General features: G+C 38.9%; 1 pseudogene; it reads left to right on the forward strand.

The window, feature by feature from the left end:
- The first annotated feature begins 262 nt into the window (after positions 1-262).
- Positions 263-850, forward strand: LOC118021284 (annotated as a pseudogene).
- Positions 851-12,179: the final 11,329 nt, after the last annotated feature.

Raw genomic sequence — 12,179 nt, forward strand, 5'->3', positions numbered from 1 at the left:
CCTCTCTCTCTCTCTCTCTCTGTCTCTCATGAATAAATAAATAAAATTAAAAAAAAAAAAGAATTACAATATCCTCTTTAAAAAAAAAAAAAAGAAAAGAAAAGAATAAAAGTAAAAAAAAGAAAAGGATAAGAAAAATGGCCTGGGTCCTCTGGGGCCCCACAGCTGCCATCTTGGCCCCACGGCACTCCACATGCCAGGCTTGGGGGGCAGGAGCCCAGCAGAAGTTATCACTGTGGGCCCAGGAGGCAGCCCTGGGCACATGCAGCTGGAGCTGGCACCGATCACGGTGCTGCCCCCTCCACCGTCACAGCTGCAGCCAACCCCAGCCACCCCCATGCCCTCAGGGGCCATGTTGGACCTGGGCGACCAGCGGGAGCACTGGCAGATGTTCCAGAGTGTCATCTTCCAGGGCACAACAAAGCTGCCACTGGGCACCTTCTAATACCGGAGCCTGGTGAAACACACAAAGCTGCTGTGGAGCTTTGAAGTTTGGGCCTCAGCGGATGTGTAAATCTTTGACCATACCTGCAGCATTTGAGAGAAGAAGTTGAATAGACAATTCATTGTTCTGGCTTCTCTCTTCAAGCTCCTGAAGGGGGGCTAACCACTAACACATTCAACAGGCACAAAGCACAACACCCCTGTAAGAGATGTGATGTTCAGAGCCTTTACACTCTCTGCTCAAACCCTGGAGGCTCCAGGATTGCCCCCACACTGCCTGGATGAGGATGCTTCGAGGGATGTGGTCTATGAGGAATTCAATGCCATCTATTGGGAGAAAGTCAGGAAGGAGCACAAGACCATCAAGAACGTGTCTAAAAGTGAACTCCCACTTCTCCCTTTCTGAACAGGAGGAATGATTGGGACCAATAGCTTTGCTGTCCCTGCTGCCCCTTGGTGGTGCTCAGAAATGTCGCTGACACAGACTGCTGGTTCTCTTGGCCTCTGGCCATCTTGATCTCTGCAGACTGCTCCAGCTACCAGTTTCTCTATGCAGCACTTTGTCTTTCTTCAGCCTAGCTTTTGATGTAGTCTAGTTGACATTCTCCTTTCTCTTCCCAACTTTTGTATGATCTTTTAGAAAAATAAATATTTTTAACATTAAAACAAAGGAAAGGGATGTAAGAAGACATATCATATAGACAATAACACAAAGACATTTAATGTGGCTATAATAATATCAGGCAAAGAAGACTACTGCAAGAAATATTGAAAGATATAAAAGAGTATTTCATAATGAAAAAGGGTCAATTAAACACGAAGTCCAAATAATCCTAAACCTGTATGTATTTAATAACATAGCTTGAAAATATATGTATAAACATTGACAGAATTAATTGTGATTGTGCATTTGTCTGTTTCTCATTTTAGTCTTGTCATTTATATTCTAGATCTTGATCTTGGTAGTGATTGCATTTAACATTTGTGCAGTGTATATGTTATACCTCAATAAAAAAGTTTATTAAAAAATCTTATAAAAATATGTTATGGGACAATTATCCAGGTAAAATTTTAATATAGTGTATTTCTTTTCTCTTTTACCAAATCCTTGAGACTGGATAATGAATAATCCTATATTAGAGGTTGCTAGCATGTTCAAATGATGTTTAATAGAGAGTAAAGGTCACAAAACTTATAGTAATAGAGGTATTTTGACACTCAGTATATATTAAGATTCCATTATCCTAAAAACAATGAAAAATATGAGTTCAACTGTGTTTTAAGATATTTCTTTTTATCAAAATTATGGAAATAGCATATTAACATAAATGCTGCTAGACCTAGGAAAACCAGTAAATAGTGACTAAACTCTGAGGAAACTTTAGATAAGCAAGTTCTGAAATAAGTATTTATTTATTTTCTGGCATTGTGTTAGACAATGCTATTAGGATAGCAGATTCTAGTGTATGTGATGTTCTTCAAGATACTTCAATTTCATTCAATTCTCTTAACAACTTTCTAAGATAGTAATGACTGATATTTTCCATATGAAACACTTGGCTTGCATTTTCTGGTAGTTAATAGCTACCATATGCTTTTTTCATGGTTTTTGCTAATGATAATAGCCATTATTTAGACAAAAATTTGGAGAAGTGCTATGAGAAATCTCTGGAGTGTGTACTTTATTCTAAGAGTGTTCAATAAAGTGACTGTGAGTCTTAGAATCTTTAAGATATTTGTATATTTTTTGTCAGTATGTTTTGTGATAATTATTACACACTTAAGAAGCAACTGGGGTACATGTTAGTGGTGTACTTGTTGAGGCATTTGCAGGATTGGTGTTGGACTTCGAGGATAGGATAGGTTGGATTTATAGGAAGAGAAAGATAAAGGTACCTAATAGAGGAAGAATAACTGAGCATAGTATCATACTGAGAGAGAAAAGTATATATATAAAATGAGATTTCCTATCTAAAGCTCAGGTATTCATGTAGAAGTTATGATTTGCTGCCTAGATTCCTCTTCAAGCATGAAGAAGTTTTTCCCCTAACTATAGCATATGCTGCTAACAGACAACTCTCAGCTCTTAGCTCTTTTGGGGATTGTTTCAGTTGAAGAAAATCATGCCCCCTTCCAGGGAAACCTGTATTCAGTGACTGGTTGATGAGTTTGAATAAAGACTTGGCTCCCTTGCCCTAACTCTGGACAATTCTGAGAGGTCATCCCAGCTCCAGAACACCCTGTAGGGTTGACTGAGTTCTTCACAGAGATGCCATTTTACCTATACTTCTTTTTTGTCCATTTTTTCTTTCCTTTCTCCCAATTAATAATACTAATATTATTATTAATAATAGGATAATAATAATGAGATTAATACTATGTTAAAAATATTTTAAGTTTTCAAATACGTTTTACAAGATTTCATTCTCCCCATTAAATAGTTTATTTGCTGATTTATTTACAAGATTTCATTCTCCCTCTTAAATAGTGGGCTGGAAAGAGCGATTTGAGTTAGCATATACAGATAACACCATACACCAATGTTATAAAGGAGGGAAGAATGATGGGAAAGAGTAATGGAGCCTTGAATAAAGTCCCCTCTTTAAGAGTGAGTTTGGGGAGAAGGCAGAGGCCTGGAATGTTAAAGGGAGTATGACGGGTATATTTCTTTTTTTTTTTTCCCCTAGAAAATAGAGGGCATAAACCACTGAGGATAAGTAGAATTCTTATAAAAAGGAATTGTAGTAATTAGTGGTAGGAAATGTCTTGCCAAGTTAAAAGGAGAGGGCTGAGAGTCCGTAATAAGAATGACCCATGTCATTTTGTTCTCAAATTAATTGTGTCTTTTTTAACAAGGAAATTTTGCTATTCAAACATGATATGGAGCATCTGGGAAATGACTACAAAAATTATTTAGTAAGAGTCCAACAGGTTCCTAACATGGTGTTTGGCATACAGAGGAAGTAAAGGGACAGTTTCTTCCTTTGAGAGGAAACCAGATTTTTTTAATAGAAAGGGTTATAGAAGAACACAGTCCAAAGTAATACACTTATTGTAAGATGAACAGTATGGTGATGTGCCATTGTAATTTCTCAAGTTCATAGACACTTAAATTGGGAATTAAATGCTGATATATTATTGCCCATAATTTTTTTTTAAGATTGTTTTTTTTAATCTGACAGAGAGAGACACAGCAAGAGAGGGAACACAAACAGGGGGAGTGGGAGAGGGAGAAGCAGGCTCCCTGTGGAACAGGGAGCCCGATGCGGGGCTCAATCCAGGACCCTGGCATCATGACCTGAGCGGAAGGCAGACGCTTAATGACTGAACCACCCAGGTGCCCACCCATAAATTTTTTATGCTTACTTCTTTCTAGGGATCAGCAGTCTTTGAGGTTGGCACTAGAAGTTTGAACCCTGGCTCAAAGTATCTGAAACTCCAGTGATACTAGATGATCTGTTAGGTTATTTTACCCTCCACCAAGTATGTCATGGAAAATTACTCTTTCTCAAGAGAAATACATACATTAAGGGTTGTTATCTTTCCTTCTCATTTGAAGAGACAGATGTTGAGGTCTTGTTATTCCTGAAAGCCATAGATTAGGAAAGGTTTCTTAGTTTTTAGTTTTTAGCCTAACACCATTGCTAGTAATTCTTCACAGTTATTATTTGCACATCAATGGCTTTGGTCTGTTATCCTAGAGATCTTGGTGTTTGTTTCAGGTCTGTCATCTTCTCTGGGATGTTGATTTATACCCTTGCTATCTACTTCCTTTTTATTCTTTTGTCTCTAGAAGGCTGTTATTGTGGTCACAGTAGAATTAATCACTGTCTATAGACCTAGTTTTATAAGGATTTAATGAGCTCTCTTGAATTCTCTAGAGAAAAAAGAGAGATGTATGTATGTTCCATTATGTTCTGTACATTTTTCTTTTTGTCAAAACTCTGGACCAGAAACTTTCCGTAGTCTTTCTAGGGTTTACAGGGGATAACCTAATATTGTCTTCCAAAAGTCTTCTAGGTTTGGTATTTAATTGGCTTGGTGTCCACCACAGGATAGTTCTCACTCAGTAGAGGAGTACATGTGTATTGAGAGTCAGGAATAAGCTTAACATCCTATTTCTCTCCAGGACAAACATACAAATCTGAATTGCAGGATCAGAAGAAAACTTAGCTTATTGACTATAATAAGAATAACTTGGGCATTTGAAAGGGCTCAGAATAAATTCATAAGCCTGTTTCCTTTTTTTATATTACTTAATATAATATCTTAAACAAATTTGTATTTTCCTGTCCACAGTTCTCAGTGTATGATCATTCCTTCAGTAGTCAGAGATTTCCATGTTGCCTTGAAGAGAGTTAAGATTGTTCCAGTTGGAAAGCAAAGAGAAAGAATCAATGGCTGTTCAGTTTTTGACTTCCAAAACAGCCTCTTAAAATCCACATCAAAATCAATATTTTCAAAAGCCAAAGATTTTGTTTTACAAAAACTGAATTTAATTGAAAGAAAATCAGTCTCTTGAGAATCAAAAGAAAAGACTCTGAAAGAGGCATGCATTGACATTAAGACTATAACAAATAGGAAAGAGAGCAGAGACAGGTCCAATTACCTCACCCTCTAGGACACTAGGTGAACAACTGGTGTATCCGTTAGGAATTGTGTTTGGTTGCAGGTAACAGCAACCAGCCAAAGGTGCCATAACCAAATGTGTGTTCATGTAAAAAGAAGTCCAGAAAAAGCTGGGAAGGCAGTTCCATGATATCAATATCCAGGGCTCTGTCTTTTTCTCTGTTATCCAGTTATCTCTGGTTTTCTTACGCATGGTGATTCATGATCACGATATCGCTGCTCCAGCCTTACATCTGTGTCCTAGATAGACAGAAAAAAGAGGAAGGAAGCAATGAGGAGCACAGGGAAAGCAAAACACTCCCAGAAGTCTGCTGAAGTGTTATAGGCCAAAGTTACTACACTTAGTTGCAAAAGAGTCTGGAAAATACACTTTTTTAAAATAAAATTTTCCCAGGGAAAGAATTACATTGGATTGGGGGTAAAGAAATGATGAGTTGGATGGGAAATACATTAAGGGATGTTGGTGAGACCTGAGACAAAAGCCCTTTCTGAGGGTACCATATGGAGACAAGCTGAGTGAAGGTCATTGCGTCAATGCCATGAGCTTCATGTAGTCTGTGCAAAAAATCCTCATTAATTTTGGTGGGGGGGAGGGCTCAGGGAGGATTTTCCATTGACACTTGCCCAAAGCTTTTATAAGATGTATTTGAAGTCCCTCCTTTGGAACCTACTTTTTCAATGGCTAAAACTCATAGCCTCAGAAATAGAGGGTAGGTTTCATGACGCTTAAAGATGCAAACCAGGATAAAAGGGGAAACTGATAGCTCTTACTCTCGAGCAGGACTATGTAGGAACAAAATTTCCTCCCATTTATTCCTCCACTAATAATTTATGCACAGGGGCACCTGGGTGGCTCAGTTGGTTAAGCAACTGCCTTCGGCTCAGGTCATGATCCTGGAGTCCCGGGATCGAGTCCCACATCCGGCTCCCTGCTTAGCGGGGAGTCTGCTTCTCCCTCTGACCTCTCCCCTCTCATGCTCTCTCTCATTCTCTCTCTCTCTCAAATAAATAAATAAAATCTTAAAAAAAATAATTTATGCACAGATGTCAGAATATCTCTTCTGTGATTTAACATGTTTTTCTAACTCCTTTTAGCTCCAACTTCATTTTTAAGAAAATTTCAGTGATGAAAAAACTTGGAAAAGGAAAGGTAAAACACCCAAGAGGAAATTTCAAATAAAGCTGTATCTGAGTTTAATACTGCAATAAATTCAAGAGACCTTCACCAGCTATTCTCACTATAAAAGCAGTTAGACATATTCTTGGACAGCTTTTGGGAATGACCTTCATCATTGTTTTTAACCTTTGTGTCTGTGTGTGCACTTCCCATTACCTTTGTTTGATTTATATTGTTACCAGAGTTGTTCTCCTTCTGTGGGGACTTTTGGTAATGGATGGTCATGTGCTTATCATTTTTTTAAAAAAGAGTGTTGGGCAAACAGGTTGTCGCCTTTCACAGATTATCGTAGGGAGAACACACTGTAAATAAGTAATGCCCCCTAAAAGAAGAAAAGAAAAAAGAAAGCGTAGATTTGGATAAATATAAACCTTTTAAAAATTTTACTTCCATAGTTTCAGAAGTGAGATATTTTTTGTCCCCCTAAAATGCGTTAGGTGGATACTTCCAGAGGTGTGCACTTTTCTTATGCTATTCATTTGATCCATGATTCATAAAGCACCTTTGTACAAAAGCTGGTTAGTGTCTAAGCCAACGCACTGACTTTAAAGGTATGCTTTGGCCATATTTTTCTATGCTCTGACTAGAACAGTCCAGAGTGCCAACAAAATTTAAACTCAGAGTTTTTTCAAAGTAAAATTTGACAAAGAGAAGCTTACCTAAAATATTGTTGGTAAAAGTAAAAGAAAGACAGTGACTAGGAAAAAAGAATTGTTCCCTTTGGAGCTATATTTTGAAGGAAAATGGTTAATATTTTCATTTCTGGTATTAAAGTATTTTCCCTAGCTTCAGAAAAAATAGCATTATCATTGCAGAAAAGGGTGGTTAGATGTTTTATTTTTAACTGGAATCAGAATACTGTGGTTCTGATTAGTTACTGCAAGTTTTAAAATCTGAGACCCTCATTTGAGCCAGGAATACATATGGGCTTTTAGTGGATGGGGAGTCTGCCTTTATATTCTTCTTGACACAATTCCAAAAGAGCTGGATTCCAACAATCACAGACAACTCTGCTGTCCATTTGTTTTAATGAGCAGAGCATTTCACACAATACCGATAAATTCTTTAAATGGTTTTTCTTGTATAATGGGCTTTTACTCTCTTCAGTAACAAAATCAGAGAGGTAAATAAAAGCAGTTAGAGCAGAATGAAACAATGTAGCCAAGGGAAGAACCTGCTATTACTCTTAGCATTCGATTCCACTAGAGCTAATAGCTTTAAAATAAATGTTATTTTAGAAATCATTAAAAATTTTTCTACTAACAAACAAGGGCATCATTGGGGGGATATGTTTCATGGGAAGCATATATTAAAAAGCTTTAAATATAATACTAAGCTGTGAATAAGGAAAGAAACATTTTGTGTTCAGCACAAGCAAAATTCTTTGGATAATATATTTAGAGTCTTGGTCAGTAGTTGACATTACTGGTGAAGGATAAGAAAGTAGAATCTCAAACTCTACTCTACTTTGCTAGAGCCTGTTAGGAAACATTGCCTTAGCCTGTTGCCTTTTCTCTCTGTGACTCGGACACCGGGTATATGGAAATCAGTCTAGGGCCTTCCCGATTAGCATAGGAGTGGCTTTTCATCTTTCTTTTTTTCCAAAATAATAACCACTATTTATTTTATTTATTTATTTGAGAGAGAGGGCACGAGCAGGGGGTGGGGAGGGGCAGAGGGAGAGGGAGAGAGAATCTTAAGCAGGCCTCATGCCCATCGTGAAGCCAGCATGGAGCCCAACACGGAGCCCTAAGTGGGGCTGGATCTCACAACCCTGAAATCATGACCTGAGCTGAAATCAAGAGTCAGTTGTTTAACCGACTGAGCCACCCAGGTGCCCCCCATAACCACTTTAAATAATACATACATACATGTAGGGACACCTGGGTGGCTCAGTCAGGTAAGTGTCTGCCTTGGGCTCAGGTCATGATCCCGGGGTCCTGGGATGGAGCCCCGAGTCAGGCTCCCTGCTCAGCGGGGAGTCTGCTTCTCCCGCTCCCTCTGCCCCTGCTCGTGTGCTCTCTCTCTCACTCACTCTCTCTCTCAAATAAATGGATAAAATCTTTAAAAAAAAATACATACATATAGGTGGCATTTTTATCTTTTTATTTTTACAACAAAACCTTATGATAATCGGAGTATGTGATATTCCCTTTTGCAGATGTGTATGAGATACTAAGGTTTGAAAAGGTTAGGTAACTTACCCATAAGCCTAGAACATCCTATAGCTAAGACTGGGGTGTCCTAGAGTCTGTAGTCTCTTCTTGCTATTAATATTCTATGGCTTTCCACACCAGCAAGATTGGGTGACCTCCAGAAATTCACCTGGGCCAAAGCCCAAGATGTCAGGCCTATTGGCTTGATTTCCAGCTTTGGTGGAGCCCAGCTGCTCCCGCACCAACCTGCGAGTGGGGTAAATGAACTGAAAGATAAATATCTGATTTCTGTTTGGAGTGCCACCTCCTCTTTCTACTATAGCATTGGCTATTTAAAAGTGAGGATTCTGTCTTCTGTGGTAGTTTTATATCTGGCATAGAGTTCTGGGAAGTATTCTAATGAGATACGTGTAGAAAAAGAGAAAACTATTTGCCTATCTCTGTCGTGCTCAGATCATTCAGCTGTGCGTAAGCAATGCCTAATTGCATGGAGATTACTATGAAGTATAACTAAATCAATTCACACATGATGCCAAAGAGCAAAGATAATAGCAACTATATAATATCCAGTTAAATGCACTATTCGGTGCTTTTGCTTCCCCAACCTGAAGTTGATATGTTGATAAAAATGGCTTTCTGTTATTAGGTGCTCACTTCATTTATTTTTATGTTTATTTTTTTTGAAGATTTTATTTAAGGTAGAGAGCGAGAGGGATCACAAGTGGGGAGGAGGATCGGAGGAAGAGGGAGAAGTAGACTCCCCGCTGAACAGGGAGCCCAGCTCAGGGCTCTATTCCAGGACCCCGAGATCATGACCTGAGCAGATGCTTAACAGACTGAGCCACCCAGGCACCCCTAGGTGCTCATTTCAGAAAGAAATGCTCTATATTTGGGGGATAGTTTCCATTTGATTAATGAGGTGCTAATACATAAAAAAAATTAAGAAAATCTCATTAAAGAATCCAAAAGATTAATATTTTACAAATAGTAATCTCATTCAAATAGCATCATCTCAGAGTTGGAAGGGTCCTAGGATGAGTGTCCTACCCTATGCATGAATTTCCTCTACAGCATCCTGAATGCACTATCTCCAGCCTTCACCCAGCTCCCAACATGGACAAAATGATTTCTTACAACAGTCTATCTGAGTGTTGGATTGCTGTAAATGTTACAGCTCTTTCTGATACTGAACTGAAATCAACTTCCTCTGATTTCCACCCTGCTAGTCTTTTTTTCCCCTTTCTTTTCTTTCCTCTCTCTCTCTTTCCCCCCCTACCTACTTCCCTCCCTCCCTTCCTCTTTCTCTCTCTCTCTCTTTCTTTCTTTTGAGTAAAATGGCTCTAAACTTGCTGGTCTGGCATTTAAAGTTTAATTGAAAAATCAGTGTGTTGTGTCCGAAGGTGTATAAGTGTTTAAATATACTCTGTGAATGATCATTTGGGTTGGGTATTTCAGACAATGCAAAAGGGGAAAGAAAAAAATGAGACTACTTCATTTTTTTCCCTCCTCATTTGTTGTATTTTTAAGCACCCCCCAACACACTGTTTTATTCCTCTGAGTGAAATAGGGATCTCAGTTTTGGACTGAACAGGAATTCAAACAGGAATGGGCATGATTGCCATCTGGTGGGTGAGTCCATGAGAAGCTCATTTGTATTAAAAAAAAAAATTAGGAGAAGGAAGGGAAAAATGAAGGGGGAGAAATCGGAGGGGGAGAAGAGCCATGAGAGACTATGGACTCTGAGAAACAAATTAAGGGTTCTAGAAGGGAGGGGAGTGGAGGGATGCGTTAGCCTGGTGATGGGTATTAAAGAGGGCACGTTCTGCATGGAGCACTGGGTGTTATACACAAACAATGAATCATGGAACACTTCATCTAAAACTAATGATGTAATGTATGGGGATTAACATAAGAATAAAAAAAACTAATGATGTAATGCATGGTGATTAACATAACATAAAAAATAAAATTAAAAAAATAAATAAATAGAAAAAAAAATGAGGAGGCTGCTTAGGAAGAAAGCGGTTTGCTTTGTCTGGGCCGCCAATTTAGGAGTTGAGACGTAGAGAGTAGCATGGGGTTTGCCAGTCAGACTGTCCCCACATGAGTCTATAGAGCTGCAGCCAGAAGGCAGAGGAACTCTTTGCATAAAGGACTCCATGAAATATGGGAAAAGTGATGGTGCATTGTCTTTACCACGTTACAAAGTGTGAACCAAGTCAGGGAGAGAGAGGTTATCTCTGCATCTCTTTGTGTCCCTGGGGGTTTACTGGTCTGAGAGTTTTTGGTGGTGGCACTTTTGCTCTGATAAATTGTGCTGAAGGAGTTAAACAGGAAAAGTAAGTGATTCAAGACTATTGTAATAGGGGGAGAAAGATTGAAACTCAACTGCACTGAGACAAAGGGTGGGAGAATTTTTAAACACTGGGGTGGATTAGCGGAAAGTAACTGGAGGATTTAGTGAGGAGGTTGGTCTATATAGTGTGAGTCCACCTGTGTTTGCTAATTGGCACTTATCAAAGTCAGGCTCCTACATTCCCGCAGACACAGGGCGACAGGTGCTCTATCTTTCTCGATGATTATATTTCAAAGGGATGGCTCCCAAGTCTTTGAGGAAGACATTCCTGGGTTGTAAAAACTGGCAAGAGGCAGGAAGATTTACATCTCAAAGGGGCAGAAGAGAATTTATAATTGCAAGTTTTCCAAAGTAAATGCTCTAAGAAAAGGGAGATGGGGGGTGGAGCAGGGAGGCTAGACTCAGGAAGAAGCCTGTCTAAAGTTTAATCAAGCTGAGGGAATGGTAAAGCCATTTTGGTCAGACCTCAGTATTCTCACGGAATATGGCTATGGAGGCACTGCCCTCAGGTAGTTTCAAGGTAGTGGACATCATTGGAAAGACAGGACTTGGAGACTGTCAGAGGACAGCTTGTGATAACTCATGAGACACTCTGGAAACTCCCAGAAGCATGTGGGAGGGGTTGCAAAGGGCTGAGAGTATGTGTAATATAGGGAGAGGCAAGACCAGTGAAGTTTGGGTTATTGCCATTAAGGAGGTCCTGCAGATAGCCAATAACTGGCCAGGCCTGGGGAAATAGTCATTACTGAAGTAAAGCATTTCAGGCTGACTTTAAAATGATTACACCCTTCAGTTCAGGAATGTGTATACTGTGACATCTTGCTTCTCTGTCCTTCAAAAACAGAGTTGCTATAGTAGAGTGGACATAACACTGTTACACAATTGAAAGATCTTAGTTTTTGTGTTGTTCTTTTTGTTTTGTTTTGCTTTTTGTTTTTTTATTCTACCATTATCAGCTAAATGACCATATTTCTTCTACTTCCTTATCAGGAAATTGGTTATAATATATCTACTTCACAAGGTTGTTATCAAGATGAAATCAATGTCTATGAACAAGTATGATGCCTTTCTTTTGACCTCTAATATCTCATGCATTACTTAAACACAGCCTTAATGTGACCCCAGTCAAGTCTCTTTAGGACCATTGTAACTTTTCATAATCAGATTACTTCTCCTATTCTCTGTTTATGCAAATTTATTCCAGTTCCCATTAATTTCAGCAGCACATACATGTTTTAAATAGATTTTTTTTTTTCTATTTCATCTGCCATGTTTTATCTCTGTCTCAGCTCATCCAGCCTTGGACTCAGACTTGAGTCTTGTCTACATACCCTGTTTCTCAGGAGAGCTTTGTGAGGAAATGGAAGTCAGCAGCAATCTTGCCCCATACACTCCCACCTGAATACACATGTTGCCA

Source organism: Mirounga leonina, unplaced genomic scaffold, assembly GCF_011800145.1.
Source record: "Mirounga leonina isolate KUSES-001 unplaced genomic scaffold, KU_Mleo_1.0 Mir_174, whole genome shotgun sequence".
NCBI lineage: Eukaryota > Metazoa > Chordata > Mammalia > Carnivora > Phocidae > Mirounga > Mirounga leonina.